Raw genomic sequence first — 22,039 nt, 5'->3', positions numbered from 1 at the left:
TATGGAAGGCTAGAGATGGCTGGAGTTGGGCATTTTGCTCCCCCTAGTTAGGTTAGGCTGTGATAAAAACCCTGGCAGGTTTGGCTCTGGTTAGTTTCTCTTGGTAGAAAACTTTGTTAAAAACAGAGTGTTCTGGCATATTTCACAATGATTCCTTTTCCTCTCTCCCTTCTAGAAGCAGGAGGGATTTTTTTCTTCAAAATATATTGGTTGAGCTCTTAAAGGTAGAACTTACAAAAGTCTGGGGACCTCCCCATGACTAGGTCCCCCTTGAGTTTTTAACTCTCAGACTTGTTGACACTGCACCTTTAGTAATTCATCAATTATAGTTCAAGTTTTCCTCCCCTAGCACCAGTGCCTGCTTGAGAGCTTTTACTGTGGTAGGTTGTGGTTCTTTGTATCCCCTTGTCCGTCTCTCCAATTTGGGGGGCAGTCATTTGCCCAGTGCCCTCACTTCTCTTATGAATCTAAGGAAAGTCATTGATTTTTCAGTTTGTTTAGATTTTTAGTTGTTAGGACAGAGGGAAATTTTTAAGCTCCTTACATGAAGAATCAGAAGCTATAAGTAAGAATATTCTTTTCTAGGCTTTTATATGCCACTCTATTTTATTGTGGGTTATGTACAACAGTTTTTGATAAGAAATGTGTTATAATTTTTATCTTTGTTCCTCTTCATAAAATGTATTTTTTTCCCTCTGACTGTTTTCAAGATTTGCTCTCTCTCTTTCTTGTCTTTCGTTTTTTCTTAGTTTTTAATGATTTGAATATGGTATGTTTAATTGTGAGATTTTAAATCAATCTATCTATCTATCTATCTATCTATCTATCTATCTATCTATCTATCTATAATTTGCTGCTGGAAGTTCTTGGATCTATGATTTGGTTTCTAGCATTAATTCTGCAAATTTCTAAACTGTAATCTCTTCAAACAGTTCTTTTTTTCATTTCTCTTTTTTCCTCTCTGAGATTCTAATGTGACACTGTTTAATACTATTGTATACTTTTCGGATCTCTATCTCTTTTATCACATCTTTTTTCTCTTTCAGTTTGGGTCATTTCTATTTGACCTACCTTCAAATTCATTGATTCTTTATTCAACTGTGTCCAGTCACTTGCTTCGCCCATGAAAACACTCTTTATCTCTGTTACCCTGTTTTTGATTTCTAGTATTTCCATTTGATTCTTACTTTTAGTTTCCCTGTATCTGCTGAAATCCCCTATTTGTTTATGCAAGTTGTTTACTTTTTCTATTAGACCTTCAACATGGTTTTTTCAGTTATTTTAAATTTCCTGTCAAATAGTTACAACATCTGTGTCATATCTAATTGTGGTTCTGTTGTTTATTTTATCTTTTGACAGTGTATTATTAATTCAGCTCCTTTATGTGCTTAATACATTTTTTGTTGTTGTTGAAATCTGTGGCATCTTAATTAAGACTATAAGGATGGAAATAAATATTATTCATGTCTCCAAATAGCAATGCTTATCTTTTGATAATTGTTTAATTTCATGGGTTGAATCAAACTAGCTAGGAACTTAACTGGGTTTGGATTTTGCTGTTGTTATAGTTATCCTCAGATTGCCACAGGATTCAACTTCTTTTAGCATTACCTTCTGCTTAGCTTATAGTTTACCAGAAAGTTTTCCCCTCCCATTCCCTAGTAGTAGACTGTTTTTATTTATTACTCAACTTTTCTTGAGGGGAGTGAGAAGAATTCTATTTTTTTTTAATTGAGACTAAGTTTTAGGTAGGTGATGTGTTCCTGAGTCCCAGGGGTGGGAACTTCTAAGTTATTCTGTTGTAGAAGAATTCTAATAGTCTTGGCCCAGGATGCATCTTTCCCCTCTTTCAGGAGTAGTATATTTTTTTCTTTTCCCTTCCCTTATTTATAAGAGGGACAAGAATTGTATCTTCTTTCTTTCATAATTTGTATTTTTTTCTATAGGAGAGATTATGGAGGAGGAACTGTGTGAGGTTTTGTGCCTTTCTTGCAGTACCTGCTCTTTTCTTCTTCTAGACCTGTACCATAATGAAGATGTTCACTCTTCCTCTAGTCTTTTCCATTTGCATGTGGTGAGGTTTGTAGTAAGAAGGGACAAAGTGGGTGCAAATTCCCTTAGTATCTGTGGCTCTTCGAGGATCTATTCTCTCATGCTAGCTCACAATCTGTTTTGGGATAGTTCTTAAAAATTTAGCAGAATTCTTTCCTTATTTGCTTATTAGGGTTTGTTGTCTGACATCTCCCCCAGGTAAGCAAGTGCTTGTGCACTGTTTCTCCTTTGCTTTGTTTGTATTTTCATAGGTTTTTACTTTATTATTTGCTTTGTGATCTCAGCTGTTCTTTGTGTCCCAGAAAAGTTGTGATTTTGAAGATTATCTGAGGTCTTTGTTGTTGTTAGGGTAGGAGTGAAGCTATTTCCACCTTTCTATTAATATATCATAGATAGAAGTTTTTAATTAATATAAAATATTTGAATGTTCACTGACCACACAGAATTCTATTAGAAATCAATAATAATACTTGATTTTTATAATTGATATGATCATTTGTAATAAATGATAATTAAAATATAACTAATCAAAATTTATCCCAAATCAAAAATTGTATAATATAGCTAATGATGTATTGAAGGAAAATTTGTAAATTTAAGTGCTTATGTAAAGAAGAAGTAAGACCTAAGATCAATAATCCAAGTTTCCATATCAGGCAGCTATACCCAAATAAAGTAGAAGAAAGGAAATCTTTAATGTAAGAGAAAATTAAAGAAAGAAAGGAAGGAAAGAAGGAAGGAAGGAAGAAAAAAAAGAAAGAAAGAAAGGAAGAAAGAAAGCAAGCAAGCAGACAGGCAAACAATAGAGGAAAGTAAGAAAGCCAAAAAGCTGGCTCTTAGAAATTATCAACAATATTATTAAATGTTTAGCTACACTGATCAAAGAAATAAAAATGAAAAACCCAAAGTACAGATATCAGAAATGAAATGGGAGTCATCACAACACATTCTATGATATTAAAAAGATAACTGAGACAATGTTTTGAATTCAGCTATATATTAAATGTATAATGCATTATGAGCAAGTGGGGTTTACTGCAGGAATACAAAGTTGGTTTACAATTCTAATGTAAATTAATGTAATTCATCATATTAACAGCATATAGGAGAAAACCATATGATCATTTCAGTAGGTGCAGAAAAAACTTTTGACAAAAGTAAACCTTCATTTATGATTAAAAGACTCAGCAAACTGAGATGAAATGCCTTTTATCAGATTCAGGAAGTTACTTCCTTAATTCCCAGTTTGCTCATTTTGCATAAATCCCACCATGGCTACCACTTCCTTCCACTAATCTATAAATTTCCAGAGAAATAAGTGGTGCTTGCTGGACACGAACACTGATGGTGTGGTGAGGGCTCTTCACAAACCATCTCTTCAATAGATGTTGCTTTGCAAAATTTAAAAAATCAAAGATGATACATGTTAATTACATAATTTTTATGAAGCATAGGTGAACAAAAGACAGATGCTAAAAATCCCCACACATTCTTCTATAAATATTATATATTTTTGTAAGTATCTTTCTAGGAACTTTCTAGATATTTTATTTTTCAATAAATTTACATCTAAACACACACATGGATTTTATGCATTTTTAAACATTCTATGCTCATATATTTTTCTATCTGGTCATCTTCATAGACTGTAAAGTATTTTATTATATAGTAATTATAATTATATAATAATTTATATAATAACATGATTGGGTATGTAGGTTATTTCTACTTTTTTCCTATTATAAATAAGGTTAAATGAATATTTGTATGTATGTATGGCTTTTTCATTGTCTAATACAAAATTTTCCAATATTTTTCTTAAAGTAATTGTCAAGATATTTGTTGTAGTCTGTAATTTACATAGTTCACTTTTTCTTCTTTTTCTAGTTTTCAAGAATCTTACCCTTCTTATATACTTCCTAAATTATCATTTACAGTTTTCCTATTTGCTTATTTTAGATTTTCTTGATACTCTGAGATGTAACTTCTGCAGCCAAGTAACTACTCATTTAGAGTAGATTTTGAATCTTTTGCCCATCTTGAGTTTATATGCTTTTTTAAGAATGTCTGTTTTTCTCTTTTCTGTGTACAGATTATTGCCATTTTCAGGGAAGATAGAAATACAATAATTAAGGAAGTTTGCTAGTTTCTTTATCCATTAGCAATTATACCTTTGGTCTTGAACACTGAGACTACCTATTTCTTTATCTTATTCTATTCAAACTCAATTTAAAAGGAAAAATAATAGGAAAATAAAAGTTTTTGTTACATGTAGACTTGTAGAAAACCTCATTTTTGAGTTAAGACTTTGAAATATAGATAAAAGTCAGTTCTGTTGTGCCATAATCTTGAATTTAGAAATTGCCTCCAAAACTTTTCTGTTATTTCAACTCATTTGTTCAACTCCTTTGTACCTCAGTGTTTCCATCTGTACAATGAAGACAGCATTCCTCCCATTGCATGGGGTTAATATAGTCTAATTAAATAAGCTAATTCATATAAAGAGCCTAGAACAGTGTCTGGTATATAGGAAACTTTCATTAAATATGAACTATTATACTTGTTATTTTAAAAACATGTACTCCCAGAGGACTCCTTGTCCAACATCATTTTGGAGTCTTTTTATTTCTTGTTGTTCAGTACCACACTTTTTTATTCATCATCAGGATTATTTATACAATCAAAATTTCATTTCCCAGAGCTCTCTAACTTTCATTTTTTGCTATAGTCCCTCCCAGAGGTTCATGTTTAGAATTATGTCTTATTTGTGCTCAACTCTTTAAATCTGCCTGATCTAAAGTCTGCAAGACATGCAAAATTTGGCCCAATGTGTCTTAAACTTCAAGATGCCTTGGAATTATTTGGGGAATTGTTTAAAGATGTAGATTCTGATGTGGTCAGTTTTGGAGGGGGCCCGACATTGTGAATTTCTAACAAGGCTGAAGGAGATGGCAATGCTCTTGCTAGTCACAAGCCCACATTTTGTGTAACAGGGTGCTAGCCTTTTTCTTTGTCATTAACACTCATTTGCTCACTCACTCGCCCACAAAATATTTATTGAGGAGTGACTCTTTGCCAGTCATTGCATACATGACTGGGGGTGTTGAACGTGGTCCAAGGAAGTCGACTTGAATCCAATAATCACAAAAATACAAGTAAAATTATAACCATTGGAAGTGTTATCTTCTCTACCATACTTGTCACCTCTTTTCTCTCCATATCCCATGATGCTGAGAGTTGATATTTATGTTCCTTTTTCATGAAGCTCACCTTCTCTCTGGGACATGGTGACTGTGTCCCCTACCTGCATGCTACTTTTTGCATTTCCTTTGCTTCCTTCTTGTTTTCCTTCATATTCTCCCATTTTACTCCCTACTATGTGCTCTCTGCTCTCCCCCTGCTAACACTGGTCTAAGTCTGGTAGGTTTACCTCCAGGTGGCAGCTTTGCTCTGCCAAATGCCCCCACCATCTGGTTTTTCTTTGTACAATGGAGGCGGTTGAGCATAGAGTATACCCTCCTCTCTCTTCGTTCAAATCTAGTATTTCAATTATTTTTGAAGTCAAAAAGGGTTTAAAAGAAGTATATTGTGTTGTTGACACTAATCATTTAAAAAATTTAGAATGACATACAAAAAAATATAAAAATATTTAATGTTGAATTTTTTAAAACATGGTTATAACTTCATAAACAAAACATCTGTGGTTTGGTGAGAATAAACTATATTAGCCTTTTTTGATATGTTCAATAAGATAACACTCAGCTAATTTTCTAAATAAAGCATTCAGAGATACCCTCCCAAAGAACAACAAAAACTTCCCCTAATTTACAATGAATTGCATATTACTAATTAAGTAAAAACATGCTATGATATTTATTGTGTTACTCTGTATATAAAACTTATAATTAAGAAAACATTTGACACCCAATTTTGAAAGATGGTATAGTAAGACAATGTTTGTGATTAACACATACCATTTCATATGATTAATATGTAACATTTTAATGGAAACATTAACTTTTTCTCTTATCAACCACAAATGCAATTAGGACCAATTTTAGATTAATGTAAAACTGCAGCAATGCTATTCAGTTTCATACAAAGGTGATTTGCTTCTGGTTACAAAAGGTAGAGTTGCAAAAAAGAAAAAAAACAAAAAGTGATTCGCAATTAACACAAAGGTAAATATTAATAGCAATATATTAGATATTCACCAGCTGCAACATAGCTCTGATAGACTTCACCCAAGGTTTAATGTTTTATTAGAATTTAATAGTAAGTATATACATAAACTTCCTCCATTAATTTTTACATGAATAGTAATGTATGTGTAATGAAAGCCATGAGCTCTCATTTAATATGGACAGTTTTAAAATTCACAACCCTATTACTCATTAGGCAAGTCAAGGTAGTTGATGAAAATCAGCCAAACTGGTTTTTGATTTAAATTAACATTTTATACATAAATTCACTTATATGTTTGATGATTATAATGATAAACTCAGTCAAGAGACAGTTATATACTTTCCAAAAATTTACAGCATGATAAAATGAATTTAACACATACCGTTGGATATCTGGGTTTAGTCTGATCTTTGCTATATGGTGCTATATGGTTATATAGCTTTAGACATTAGTCTTATTTTTTTCATTAAAATGAGGTTAGATTCATCATTCTCTAAGGTCCACTCCTGCTTTAAATTTTTATGATCCCATTGAATTTTCCATTACTTTAATGGTTTGTATTTGCAAAGAATCATGATATTTATGGTGCTGTTTATTTCCTCCTACATATTTGCCTTGCAATTAAAACAAACTCACACTAGGAGGGCATAGTACCATTAATTTAACAAGTCTTTTCATGTGTACTTAAGAATAATATCTTATAAGATGCTTTTCAAGTGTAATTTTTTCCTGTATTAAAATCTCTGAAAAAAATAACTGCCAAAGAATATGTAGCTCCTCATTTGTACCATCTGCAAGGTTGTGCAAATATATCATTTCCAGAAATAAAATATTATTATTATTAGCCTATTGTAGGCTCACATAGAGTCTAGAAAATGGTGAGAAACTTCCTCTACCTTTTCTATGAAGATTCTCTTAGTTTGGTGCTGGACAACTCAGCAGCTTCTTCTCAACCTAATCAATGACTCTCTTTTGCCGAAGGTAAAGAGATGGGTAGAGGGTTGGGCAATGAAGAAAAGGATTTACAGGGGGAAAAAAAATTCTGGTCTGACTCATGCTATTTAAATACTGTTTAAAGAGGGTAGAAAATGTTGTTTAAAAAGGTAGAAATATCATTCTGAGTATTATATAAAGACTGTCTAATACCCTAGTATAATTAAAAGCCTTTTCTATTATACTTTTGCTATTATCAAAGATTAATTCTGGTTTTGATTTTAGACTTGAGAATGCACAGCTAAGTCAACATATACCTTTCCTCCCCGCTCCCGCCCTGGACTTTGGATGATGCTTATATTTCACTCTTAGCCCTCTAGCTGTCATCCAAACTCTAGCAATATTTTGATAGTTTTAATCCTCTTGTCTCCTCTCGTCTTCTCTCCTTTCTCTTTACTTTTCTACCACTTCCCTTCCAATTACCATGGACAGTTACTCTGTTATTCATGCTTAATATACTTCATATCTTAATAACTCAGCATCTCCCTTTTGAGAGAGGAACTTGCCTTTAAATTTCAAATAGCTTTGCGGAAGTTAAAAGCATGAGAGGATGACAACTACATAGTATGTAGTAAAATATCATCTGCTATTCAATATAATTTTAGTACCGAGTGATGTTATGGCATTAAAGTTTTTCAAAATCAGTAATTCACATATGGATGCATTTATCTGTTCATTTATTTATCCATCCACCCCCAAATGTTATTGGATATCCACTGTACATTGGTTATCGCATCATAACAAAATAATGAGGAAGTCACCACCTTTGCTCTGGAGGTACTTATAGTGGACTTGTTACTATCTAAACCCTTTTTTTTTTAACTAGAAAAAGTTAAACTGTATTCTCTATACATGCCCAATAATACTTTATTATATACTGTGGCAGACATTGTAACTGCACCCCAATGAACAAATTTCAATGACCCCTAATAATTCTCCTGCTTAACTAACTACCTGATATTTGAATTTTTTCCCTGGAAATGGTAGATTTTCTGCAAAACAAAGTTGCTGAAATTCAGAAGGCCCCTGGGCAGACTTCCTGACACCAAGGTTCAACATTGTCCACAACCTGCCCCAATGCATGTAGCTAGCCCCTTGTTAGTTGTACTACAACCTGCCCCTCCTTTAAAAGCACATGATTTCCCTTAGTCAGAGAGATATTTTGGAGGCAGCTCCTTATGTTCTTCCCACAAGACATGTATCATATTAAAATTCCTTTCTTCCTTTGCAGTTCTTGTTGTCTCAATAATTGGATCTTTGTGCAATGAGCATCTAGACCCAGACCAAAACCCCCTTGCAGTTTTGACAATAATATTGCTAGTTTTCTACCCAAAGTCAATGTCTTCCATTCTTTTTCATTATTGTACTCCTATTTTGAGTTTGGGACAACAATGAGCACAACCCTATGCAATGCATAATGTTTGGTGTAATATAATCACTAGAATTCTCTTCTTTGCTTTCCTAGTCTCTTTTACAGCTGACAGTGGCCAATGAGACCTAAATTATAGTATGTGGAGGGGTTCCCTTTCTTGAAATAGGGAAATGGTGGCCAACATCATTCCTCCCAATATTTTCTGGCTTTGAAAAGACAGGATATCTGAATCTGCAATAGACATATTGTGATCATAATCTGGTACTCATAAGAAAAAATTAACACCCTAAAGATGGTACAGTAGAAGAGATGGAAAGAGTAATTCCCTGACAATGTCATAGAGCAGCTCAGTCAACTACAGCCATCGCCTACTTTTAAACTTCTTAATACTTGAGAAAAATAAACCCCTATCAGTGTAAGTCATTATAAATTGGGTTTTCTGTTACTTATAGAGGAACACATTCCCAATAGATACACATATACAAGAGAATTAATAAGGAATGCATCATAGTCTCATAAATTAATGCCAACAATCACAGAGCAAACTTTTTGCTTCTAACAAACACATAGATTAAGTGGTTCACTGGCATGCGCTTAAAAATAATCACCATATTAATTTTTGATAATTAGATTTGAAATGTGGTACAGAGTATTAATAATTTATCCTTAATAGAAGGTGTAATATCTTCTGTAGGATCAGTGGTAGTGGCTACAGATTCATATTTTATTTCCCACTGTCCTTTTCTTTAGAACTAAAAACAAGTTTATAAACTAAAGATGAAGACAGTTCCGTAACTTGAGCTTCAAAGGTATGCAAAGTCTCTCTGAAAGAAATACAATTTTAAAAAGTAAGGCATTTTATTCTTTCTCACTGGGTCATGAACTATGGTTTATTTGTATGTTTATGAGATATTTGGGGAAGAAAGAAGCAAAGGGTGAGAATGGCGATTGCAATTGTGTGCTTACCTATATAAAGGCAATTGCAATTGTGTGCTTACCTAAATTTGTGTTGTAAGTCCCATTCTTTCATAGAAAATAATGATGAAGTTAGCCAACAGAAAAGGCTTGCTTAACTAAAAAGCAATTCCAACTTTATCATCAATAAAAAGGACTTTATGGGATTTCTATATCTATTTATGCTTTGAAAAGGCTAGTGCTATCCAGACTTTTAGCAGTAGTGTTAATTCTGAGATCTCATTACATGAGTATTTTGCACATTTTTGAAAGAATAAACTGTAAATAATAACTTCCTCTTTTAAGGGTTTTTAGTCAACAAAAGCAGATGACAAGTGCCATGGGTATAAGTTGAAGGCATATGGAGTTGTTGGTGTATGTTATCTATAGCTTTGATGGTAGGAAAATACAATGAAAGCTAGAAAGAAAATCCCACTATAATCTTGACATGTTTTGTTTTATTTATGGTACAGATTCTTGGGACCTCATAGAAATAAACTGGGTACTAACTGAAGTTATTTGGAAATCCCTTTACCTTTATTTAGCATATAGCTCTTTAAGTTGGGAATGCTCAGGCTTGCCCTGGGAATATTTTGTTAGAATATATTTTTAAGCATGTGACATGTTCCAGGCACTTCTCATACTATAGGAGAAATAGATGACATGCACCATTGCTGGTTGCTTGGAGCTCACTGTTCACTGGAGGAAATACTACTTAAAAAAATTACAACAATAAAATGGAGTCGTGTGCATGGCTTTGTAAGACCATGAGGCACAGACCCTCCCTCTGCCTGAGAAAATCAAGAGCAGTCAACCTCCTTACCTTCATATCCTGTTTCTTATTCTCCATTTGCGCTTTTGATTCAAACCTATCCCACCTCTTTTAGGGCCCTCTGAGCTGTTTTGTCAAATATGTGAAATGACCCACAGAGCTTGGAAGCTCTGTTTGAATATGAACTTCTCCTGTTGCATTGTGTATCCTAAGCTCTTAGAACAGCACCAGCACAAAGTCAGAGCCTAATAAACATTTGTAAATGAATGAATATTTTTCTTACTTTCTATTTTCTTGCTAATGTCTCTCTCATTCTCTTCTGGTCATTCTTGCCCTCCTTGGTTTCTGGTACAACATCTTCTTGGTTCTCCTACTACTTTCCTGGGCATTGCCTGCATTTTTTTTTATTAGATCTTCTTCCTCTGCCCATACATTAAATATTAGTCCTCCTTTTGAATTTTATCCTTTATTATTTTTATAATGACTCAATGTATTCAACCCTAGGTATTTATGGTGCTCAAATTTATATTTTACACAAAAATATTGCTTTGAGTATAGCCAATGCTATCTGATATCTTCATTTATATTTCTTACAATTGCTGTAAAATTGCCATGGTCAGATCTTCTTGAAAAGTTATTCCACCTCCAGCATTTTCTGTCTAATGAAAGATAGTATATCTAAAACCCTGAAGCCGAATAATAACCATAAAATAAGCCCATTTTTTCCCTGATCCCTCTGCCCCAGGCCAAAAATCATTATATCTTATAGGTTTCATTTTCTCATTATGTCTGATGTCTGAGTGTTGAATCCATCACCACTGCTGTAGGCCCTTATCACCTCTCACATGGGCTACTGAAGTAGGTTTTTAACAGAGTTTCCTGGCTATAACCTTATGCTCTTCAAATTTTTTCAGTACTTGTGGTTTGAATGGTCTTTCTAAAGCATAAAACTGGTAATATTACATTTCTAACTAAAATGTTTCCATGGCTCCTATAGGGTGCTGCATTTGAGAATTTAATACAAACTGTATCTAAATGATAAGGTAAATCGACTGGATCATCTCACTAAAATAGAGGGTGAGCCTGATGCATTTTTTCCTTGCTTTTTGTTTGATTCTCTCTTCAGCTCTATTAGCTTCATCCTTCCACTTAGCTAGCTTTGTTTAGTTGCAAATGAAGCAAGAAGTTTTCACAGGAAGGGTAATTGTAGTCAATTCCCACAACTATATAAAAAAGCTCTTAGCTTCATGCTGATTGGACCTTATTTGAACAAATCCTTTTGGGTAGGAAATTGCAGTGAGTTGATTCACTTAGGCCTTGGCTAGCATCTCTCACTGAACCAACTATTGTGGCAACAAGGGTGGGATTATTTTGGTGGTTGAGGCCGAGTGTGGCTTATCCCTGAACTTGGAGTGGAGTGAATCTCACTCAAACTTCCCAGCTGTCACATAATGGGGTGGATGGGTGTAGGACAAGCAACCACAATGTTCCTAGAGATGTCATAGATCCTGTAAAGTAAATCCTTCCTGTCTACCCCCTTTTATCTCTTGAAGAATATTTTTCTATGCTGTCATTTTATATACATACTGATCTGCTTGCCATTCCCTGAGCATATCAGTTTGCCAAATCTGTACCTCTACTCATCTACAAAATCTTATTTTTTTGTTCAATAGTAGGTAGAGACATCACCATTGTGTAATCATTTGTCATTCATGATGCTTCCTTCCCAAGGTAGTATTTGTTAATTTCTCATGGACTTCTCTCTTCCCGTTACCATACATGCCTCACCTCAATATTGTATGACATTTATTTATTTTTTCTTGCATGTTTAAATTTAAAACCTTTTGAAGTAGGGGTTTTCTCAGTTGCCTTGGGATCCCCAGTACTAGCACAATGTCTGGCATCATTGTGGATTAGAGCTCCTTAAAGTCAGGGACAAGAGAAGCCATATCCTCTATCACTTTAGGTGTAAGTACATTTCAAAGGAGAATATGTTTTCCAGTGAAAAACTTTTAAGTTCCCAGTTTTAAGTATATGACTGAGATCAGGAAGAAAAGATATCCTTTTAAAGTAAGGCATTACAAAGAGAAAAAAAATCTGAATTATTAATATTTTGGCCAATAAGGACAAAAACTACTCCAAAATAGGTAAAAAAAAAATCTATTTTAGAATGGTTAGAGAAGTTCTGATTTTTCATTCTCAGTTTTTCCAAGGTTTGGGAAAAGCAGCAGAAACCTTGGTAAATGTCCTGAAACCCAACCTGGCGGCAAACTTTTCAGTAAGGGAACTGTGTGTCAGATGATTCTCACTGGTAAGAACAAATAAAAATCTTACCTTGAGTTCTGCCAGGATCGAATGTCTTCAGATTCTAATCCTCTAAATGTCATCATCTCCCTTGCCCCGATATCAAATAAGTCATTAGATCCCATTGATTCTTCCTTAGAAATGTCTCTCATGTTTTTACTTGACAAACAAAGCTCTGGGAAGGGATAGTGAAGGCAGTAAGTCGTTTTACTGCAGAGAAACTAAGTTATGAAAGGACAGAAAGGTCTTGGGAATCACAAACAGAGAAAATAGCCAGGGCTTGAGGGTAGTGGTCAGAGTTTAAAGGAAAGAAATGTAATACATGCCTTATCAATAACTTTCTTGATTCATTGAAAACATTCAATGTTTACAGTAAAAGAATAATACATTTTTTCCCTAGAGAAAGTAATATTGCTATTTTCCAGGGTACTTGAGAATTTCAGAAATATTATATTAGGAAGTCTAGAGCACTTCCTTCAAGTTCTTCCTGTCCTGCTGCTTACTGATAATTCATTTTCAATGTAAAACAAACAAAACCCCCACTACCAACATACCTAGCATAGTCACTCCCTAAATGTCCTTAAGGGAATGTCAACATATAAAAATAAAGAAGGTAAACTGTTGATCAGTTCTTTTAAAAATGCTTTTGATTACATGCTTGCTTTGATTTATTAGGTGGACATTTTTCAGCAAAATGACAAGAAAATAGCCGGAACTTCTGGAATGAAGTAAGTTACTCTTTATAGATATAATGAAAAAGTAGGCAAATTATTTAACTACTTTACCTTAGGTGAAGAAATAGTTCTAATTTATACAGTTGGGGAGCTAGGAAGACAGAGTTATAGTTCTCAATAAATAGAATAAAAAAGACTACCACAGAAGGTGATTCCTTTTATCTAATTGACTCTGAGAAGATGTGAGTGATAAAGTCCTTTGAACACTGTGAAAAAAGACACTATATAAATAGAGATCATTAATAAGTGTCTGTCTTGCTTCAAATGCTTAATAAAATAGTATTAGCTACCACTTTCAAGTTTTAAATTTTCTATCTGAAAACAGTCTTTCTTGTGCTGGACAGACAATTCTCATATAGGGAGTATCATTCAAATCTGCACTTTACTAAGTCCATTTTCTTTAGCAATTCAAGTGCTCACTCCTATCCACAAGCCATTAAACTAGGAATTGAGAGAGAGTTTAGCTCACTGTCATCTAGAAAGGAGGAAAGGATTTTGCCATGGCTTCTCAAATGTCACACTCATGGCGATTAGATATTTTGTTTTAGGAAGCATGGTTATTTGCTTCTGAATGAACCTGAATAATGAATAAATAATGAGATAATAGGCTCAACTGAATTAGCATATAATATGCATCATTCTCTCCCCCTACCCCCACAAAAGCTCCAACATAACTCCTAGACATTAATTTCACTTCTTGGCTGGGTTTCTGAAAAAAAAAACTGCCAGAATACACTTCATACTTGTGGGAATAAATTTGTGAAAAGCCATGCATGGAGCCTGAGCTGGCAGTGAGCAGGACCAGTGCTTAGAGAACATTCACTTTACTGACGGGGACCTAACACCTTCCACAGTCTCATGTAGAGCTGTTGTCTGAGAGCTCTGTCAGCAAGAATCCTATTGTCTTCTGTATATTCTCAAAAATACCAGGTTTAGTCTTTAATAATGATTTAGAATGTGCATTGTTTGTACAAATAAATATAATAATGTGGGAAATCTTATTGAAAATATATTTAGAGTTTTTCACGTAACGTAAACAAATTCCCTGTCTTAGTTACTTTTCAAATGAAAAAGAAAAAGAAAATTTGACCTACTCTTTTTACAACTTCATTTTTAACAAGAGTTTATGTTTCTCAGATTTTGGAAGGGGGTTGCCATGTTTTTGAAGCTTTAAATCTAAAAACCATGAGGTATGAATCAGTATCATAGTACATTATGATTTTTAATAATCATAATGGTAATCCTACATTTATGCTGGTTACTTTGTTTAAGAAAAAATTATAGGTAATGAATTTTTAAAAGATGACATTTCCAAATCCTTAAAAATATAATACATTTCAATGCTTTTAAAAGATATATCAGTAATTTTACACACTCGTCAAAAAGACAAATTATTCTCTTAGAAATAGCACAGAAGTACAGTAATGCTCATTTAGTTTAAACCTATAATTTCTTTTTAGGTTCAGGAATTTAAGCATCATGGTTAAGCTTATACTGTTAAAGAGTTTTGGAGCCCCAATTTATACCTAGGTTTGTAGATTCCAAAGTTCAATTTATTTTTAGTACATCACATAGTGTAGGCAAGATTTTTCTTCCTCCCCACCCCCACCACAAGACAGTTGGAAGCTTAAAGTCACAAATAATAAATGACCAAAAGAAAAATTTTAAAAATTGAAATTATGTCATTAAAATTTTTAAGTGAAACAAGAAAAAGAAAGAAATTGTATTTATTTAAGCATCTACTATATGCCAGGAACTGTGATGACAGGTTCATATAATTCATTAATTTTGGTAACATTATTCACATTTTCAGAGATAAAAATATTTATAACATTGAAAGTTTCTGATTTCCTCAAGGTCTCTCTTAAGTGGCGCCTCTGAAATTTGAACCCATGTCTTTTAGATAGAATCTATATAATTGCAAAGCCTATGCAAAGTAAAGATAAAATCTGAAGCCCCTTTCCAACTGAATGGACCCCTCTTGGCCAAGAGGACTCCAGAAAAACCTTAAGAATGAGTTCCTAGAAATGATGAAAAGAACAGTCATTCACGCCTTCTTATATGCCCTCTCTTTTGGAGTTTAGATACACCAGCATTAAGGTTAAAATAGAGATTATAAGACTGAAAAAACATTCTCTTTGTGGCAATAAGATACTATATTATAAACAGGACCTAAGGCCATGCAAGGCAAAGATTAAGGCAGACCTTACAAACTCTAAAATCTTATTAAACAGGTTTTTTATTAACCTGGTATAATGTGGCTCATTTTCCAACCTGACTCTGGTATAGCATCACATGACAGAGAGCAGATCCCGCTTAGCTCAAGCATTCCTTTCTACTGACTGACTCCAAGTCTTTAAACAAAACTTTATTTCTTTAACCAATTATGAATCAAAGAATCTCTGAATCTACCTATAACCTATAAGTCCCTGCTTTGAGATGTCCTGCCTTTTGGGGCCAAACCAATGTTTAACTTCCAAGTATTGAATTATGATTTTACCTGCAATTCCTGTCTCCCTAAGATGTATAAAACCAAATTGTAACTTGACCACCTCAGGCTTCTTGGATTTATGGATCCCCAGGCTATGGGCACTCATATTCGCTCAGGATTGACCTCTAAATTATTTTACAGAGTTTTTTTTCCCCATTAATGCCTATATTCATGACAGAACACAATCAATGTTGACTTGTGTCAGACCTTGCTTAATGGTTATAAGAAGATATGAACGATCCTACACATAGTAATTTAATTTTACAAAATTTGTTTCACCTTTTATAAGTGAATGTCTTCTATTGTAGGTAAAAGTAGTACTCATGAATAAGGAGTCAGTTATCCCTCCAGGAAGTTCCCTAAGGAACTGAGAGTAGCCATTTTAAATAGATTTCCACAATCATCCATTACAGGCTACATTGATTATAGATTAAGTTCCCTTAAACACTTGAAGGTCTCTTATAACCCCTTCTGAATTGCAAGTTACCATAGTTTCAGGAAGGAGTACAGTAATAGTGACATAAAAAGTACCATCCCAAGAATGCACATAGATTCTTGGAAAAAAAGTGTTGTTTACAGTTGTAAAAATCCCCTAAGTGGGACCTATATCAGGGAGAAGATGCTGATTAACAGTGTCTCTCACAGGGTCTCCTCACTGTCTGGTATAGTTCCCAGTTCGTTCTGAATAGTTGAGTTTAATCCTTGTTTTTGGAGAGACTGCCTAGAGGCGATTTGACTGATCTGCCTGGTTTTAAGCCACCAGCTTGGGGATATTCATCTGCTCCATGGAGCATCAATCAGAGCAATAGCTACAAACATAGGGGTGAGGAAAATACTCAGAAGCATTGCCAAGTGTTTTATGAGGGTGATGTAGGAGACAGGGCCTTCTTCTGCTATTTCTAGTAGATTTCTTGATATGGTTAAGGGGAATAGTGATCACATCATCATCAGAGCCCTCTGGTGGGGGACTGAAAGCTGATCAGTGTGGGAGAGTTACAACAGGGCATTTTCTTTCACAGAGAAGATTCATGGGGCAAATCTGAGAGGCAAAAGATCATTCATACCTCTCTGTTTTTTGTATCTCCTAAGTCTAAGTTGTTCCTTCTTAAAGTGCCAGCATTGTTGCTCTCTCTCCACTACCACAAAATCTGTGTATTCTATTACAGTAGCTACAATGTCATTTTTTTCCAACTATCTATTACTGTCACCTAAGCCTTTCATCAAAAAATGTCAGGTGCAATAGGGATAAAGACATTATTATAAAACTTCAGTGACGTAGTGTATCCCCTACTTTGATCCTATCAGCCACTAGAGGCCTTTTGGTACAGTATGCTCAAGCAAATATTCTTTCTTCTTATTTTCTAAAACCATGCAAATTCAATAAGAAAATAGAGGTGGCTGAATCAGAATTATGTTTGTGTTTCCTCTTTTGGCTTGATTGCCACTTGAAGAATGTAACAACCCAGCTACCTTAGGGTTGCTGTTAAGGGAAAAAAGGAAGACTTATTATCAGAAATGGTCAGGTTGGAATCCCAAATTTTCAAAATAGGTATATATAACCTCTCCACTACATTCATCCCGATCATTAGTTGCACCCTTAATGTTTAATCTATCTTACCGAGGTGTGTGGACTAGAAGGGGGTACAGGAAGAAGAGTCAGGAATCTTCTGAGCTGACTTTTGAGACTTTTTCAATGATGCCCGGGGATGGTAGGCAGGGTGAAAGATCTGTAGAATACCTATCAGTGCATTGTTGAGATTGTTGGGCAACTTTTGTGATAAAAGGAGTCCTACTGTTAAACTGCAAGTGGTTCAGAAAGCCAAACACATAACAGAGATTAATCTCAAGGGCCCCAGTAGTGTGACATGAGTCAGCTGTCTGGACTGGGACAGAAATTCCATAACCTGGAAATATACTGATAGCAATAAGGCACCATTAGTATCCTTGATAGAGGGTCAGGGGTCTAAAGGAGTTAATCAGTAAGGATTGGGCAGGAGGCCAAGTCCCATACAATTTGGTTCCCATCCCCAAATGGGGATATTACGTTAGAGACTCACCAGACCTCTCTGGAGAAGGCATCAGCTTCAGGCAAAGCCCAATATTAAGCTAATAGTTATTTATCAAGAATGTTTTATTTAGTAGCTATGTCAGAGTGCAAATGATTCCGAAACCCCAAAAGAGACTTTCAAGGAGAGGTTACCTCCCATTGTTGGTAACTTCAACAGGCACAATTGTCACTCATAGAAATTTTTAACTCAAAAGTGTCATTGAGATTAGGAGACCCAAAAGGTAGAAAGCATGTTGCATCTAATGGAAAGTTTCCAGTGAATGCATTGATCTGGGCCCAACTCAAAGCAAACTGATTTGGAGGTCAGTCAATGGAGGGAACTAAGTAAGAATCTTAAGTGGGACATATATGATCTCTAGTGCCCCCAAAGTCCAAGAATATGTTGGGATCCCTCTTAGGGTGATTGCAGACAAGGACCGTAGATCTTAACTGCTGAAAAAACTGCTGGATGATTGTGAATCCAGAATATTGTTCCTAGCCCCTGAATTTTTCAGGGTTTATCTGCCATCCCTATTAGTAGAGGTGTAGTAAAACCTGACAATTATCCTAGGTAAGTGTGTACTCATGATTCTCTCCCTTTGTACATGGATGGATGCCCTTAGGTTTTAGAATAGGTGGTTACTTTGTGACCTGAGTTCTTTGATGGGTTTGAATAAAGTCATAAATGTGAAATTAGTTGGCATTTTTAAAATTATAAGCATGATGACACCATTCCAACTTTGTACATACCAGAGTAAAAACTGGAAGTCTTCAAGAGCAGCTTTCAAGGAAGAACCTGGGGAGGAAAACAAAACATAAAACTCACTCAAGCATGTCCTGAGCTAATTTCTTTAGAAATATTCCAGATTTCTTCTTTCATTGTTTTGAAGATAAACTCGTGACCCTGTTCACTTCAGTGAATTTGATTCTCCTCTTTGTCTCCCTCCTATGTTCTTTAGTCCTACCCTTATATTAGGAACCTAAGAACTCCCCATAACTCATCTAGTTTTACCTCCTTTCTTCCCACCCAGAATAGGTATGAATTATTTTATTACTAGTTTACATTTGTAGATTATGTTACAGGTCTACTTTTAAATTAATGTCTACTATTAAATTTTGTTTCTTCAGTTCCTCACTTAAATGAAAATCTGTGGTTTTATAATTAGTATGCACTTTTAAAACACTTGTTAATTTGATCTTCTCATTTTCTGCTTCTGGTAATATGTACAATAAATGTTATAGTTGTTCCACCTGACTCTTGTTCCTGGTACTACCCAGTTGAATTGAGTAACACTTATTTTTATCTTACTTGTAGTTTATGTTCTCTTTTTATTATATAACAAGTTAATAATCTCATTGAAAAAATCTCCATTCTTTATAGCGGTTATGCATTTCATTATTTATATCAAGTATACATGTTCAGTCAATCTTGCATCACATTTTGAAATCATTTCTAACTAAACCTAGATATTTTATGCTCTTTTCTGTAGATACTGTATACAAAATCAATGTCACAGTTGACATATAATGAACATATAATTTTATTTTCTAAATAACTTCAAGTTGATATTCTTTATTGGAATTTTCTTATAATCATTGTATACTATGGGTTGCTGTTTATTTAGCCATCATTCACTTCTAATAATTGCATATATTCCTTTTGTATGCAAGTGACACATTTCATTTTCTTTTAATCAAGAATTATTAAATGAAATTTCAGTGTTTCCAACTCAACCTGTTCAAGTTATAAATTTGATGAGGTAATTTGTCTTCTCATTTTCATTATTTTGGTAAGAAATTAAATCTTCATTAAACTAACCATTTGTAATGTCTCATGTGCTCAACTTAGGTTGGTGATGTTTAAATAAAATCTAATTTCTTTCATTTTTTTCCAGATATGTGTAATATGATATCAGTAGTTTGGTGGAGATTGTGTTGAATCTGTATGAACATTTTAATGATGTTGATTCTACCAATCCATTCTACCAATGGATATTTTTCCATTTGTTTGTGTCATCTGCAATTTCTTTCATCAGTGTTTTTTAGTTTTCCTTGTAGAGGTCTTTAACCTCCTTGTTAAGCATATTCCTAGGTATTTTATTTTCTTTGTAGCTATTGTGAATGGTATTGTGTCCTTGGTTTTACTTGCCACTTGATTGTTATTAGTATATAGAAATGCTACTGCTTTGTATACATTGATTTTGTAGCCTGAGACTTTGATGAATTTATTCATCAACTCCAGGTGTCTTTTGGTAGATTCTTTAGTGTTACTCCTTAATTACCTCTGCCATTCACTTCCTCCTCTCTCAAGCAGTATTTGTGTCTGAAGGAGCAGCCATTCAATTCACAAACTTTCCTAGATTTGGGATTTAGTCACCTTTTGTTTTAGAGGTCTTGAGCAACAGATCTTTAAAACCTTTTTCCTAGAGCCTGGACAGTTGTCATGTGTGAGAGCTGATGTGTAGGGTTACAGATTCTGCTGTCAGCACTGAGTGTTGAATTCCAAAAATGAGAATCCATATGTTCTTTAATGAATGATATGCATGATATGAGGGACTCTTTAAAACTTAGGACCCTGACAAAGAAATCCTTTTGCGTAGGTCTAAGGGAAATTAGGGAAAATCTTAATTTTATTTTTTTCTGATATATAGATAAATAAATTGATCTTTTTTATCTTGCCATTCTGTTTCTTTCAGAGTTCCATACTAACTATTCCACAGAGAACATTTTTACACTTATCAAGACTTTAGTTTTAGAGAAATAATCAAGAAAGTAATTTCAAAGAGTATAAAGTTAAGCAGAATTTGATTATAAAATCTGATTTTTCCCTCCTCATTTAATAGTTCAAAGATAAATTCCTGCAAATTTTGGCTAACATGAAACATTTTAAATATATTTTTCTAAGCTCAATTGAGTTACCATATTTAATTTAGTTGAATAAATGTTCAATTCAGTTTAAAATTTAATCAAAAATATTATTCCAAGATGCAATTGTTCTTTTCTCTGATAGTGGTTGTGCAAGGGCAAATGGACTTCTACCTGAATGGTAATGAAAAAATTATATGAAAGTAAGATAGTCATTGAATTCTCTTATCCGAATTGATTGATCTGACAAATTATGCATATAGAAATTAGCCTAGGTTGAGCATGGTGGCTTTTGCCTGTAATCCCATCACTGTCAGAGGCTGAGGCAGGAGGATCACTTGAGTCCAGGAGTGTGAGGTTACAGTGAGATCTGAGAGTGCCACTGCATTCCAGCCAGGGTGACAGAGCCAGACCCTGTCTCTTAAAAAAAATTGGGTTGTGGTGGTGGGAGAAACTAGCCCATATGGAGATACGAATGTAAAGAGAATCTTTACTGATTATATAAATATGAGATGGTCATTATAAATTCTTCATGAAACAAAAGGAAAAAATATAAGCAAAGAATAGTAAGGCTAATACTACGGAAAACTCAAGATTGCATCAGGAATGCTTTTTATAGGTTAGTGTTGTTAAAACATGAGTATCAGTGGATAAGACCACCACTCAAAGCAAACAAAACACAGTGCTGAATTTCTACACGAGTAAGCAATGGCTATGAGAGGCATTGATTTTATAAAGGGTTCTGGGGAAGCATGGTGTTCAGGGATTGGTAAACTTTCCAAGGTAGGGGTGGGTTGATGCCAGAAGAAAATGCTGTTAATTGGCTGCTTTCAGATTCAGGTTTACTGTGTCTGCTGCAGATTGGTTAAGTGAATTTAAAATGTGTTCTAGTGGTTATTTGTGGTTCTAGGAAAAGATTAATTGTTCTGCAGCATATGCTAAGAAAAAATAACCACTAGAACCAGTATGAAACCCATTTCTATTTTTTAAAGAAATAACAACTTACTTATCAGTAATTAACTGGGAAAATTTATGAGCTAATTAATTTTTAGGATAAATATTGTTGCATAAAGATGCTTTCAAAATATTTTGTAATAAAAAATAACAAAGTTTTTATTTTTGGATTAGGGTTGAGTAAGCATAGTAAGAAATTCAACATATCTCAGAACTTACAACAATGAGAAAGGACCAAGGAGAAGAAATTTTAAAATACATTCCTTGTTCATAGGAAAGCAGAAACTTTGTTATTTTTCTAACCCACAAAGGCATT

This window comes from Microcebus murinus, chromosome 1 (assembly GCF_040939455.1).
Source record: "Microcebus murinus isolate Inina chromosome 1, M.murinus_Inina_mat1.0, whole genome shotgun sequence".
Lineage (NCBI taxonomy): Eukaryota > Metazoa > Chordata > Mammalia > Primates > Cheirogaleidae > Microcebus > Microcebus murinus.
This window is presented reverse-complemented; position numbering follows the sequence as displayed.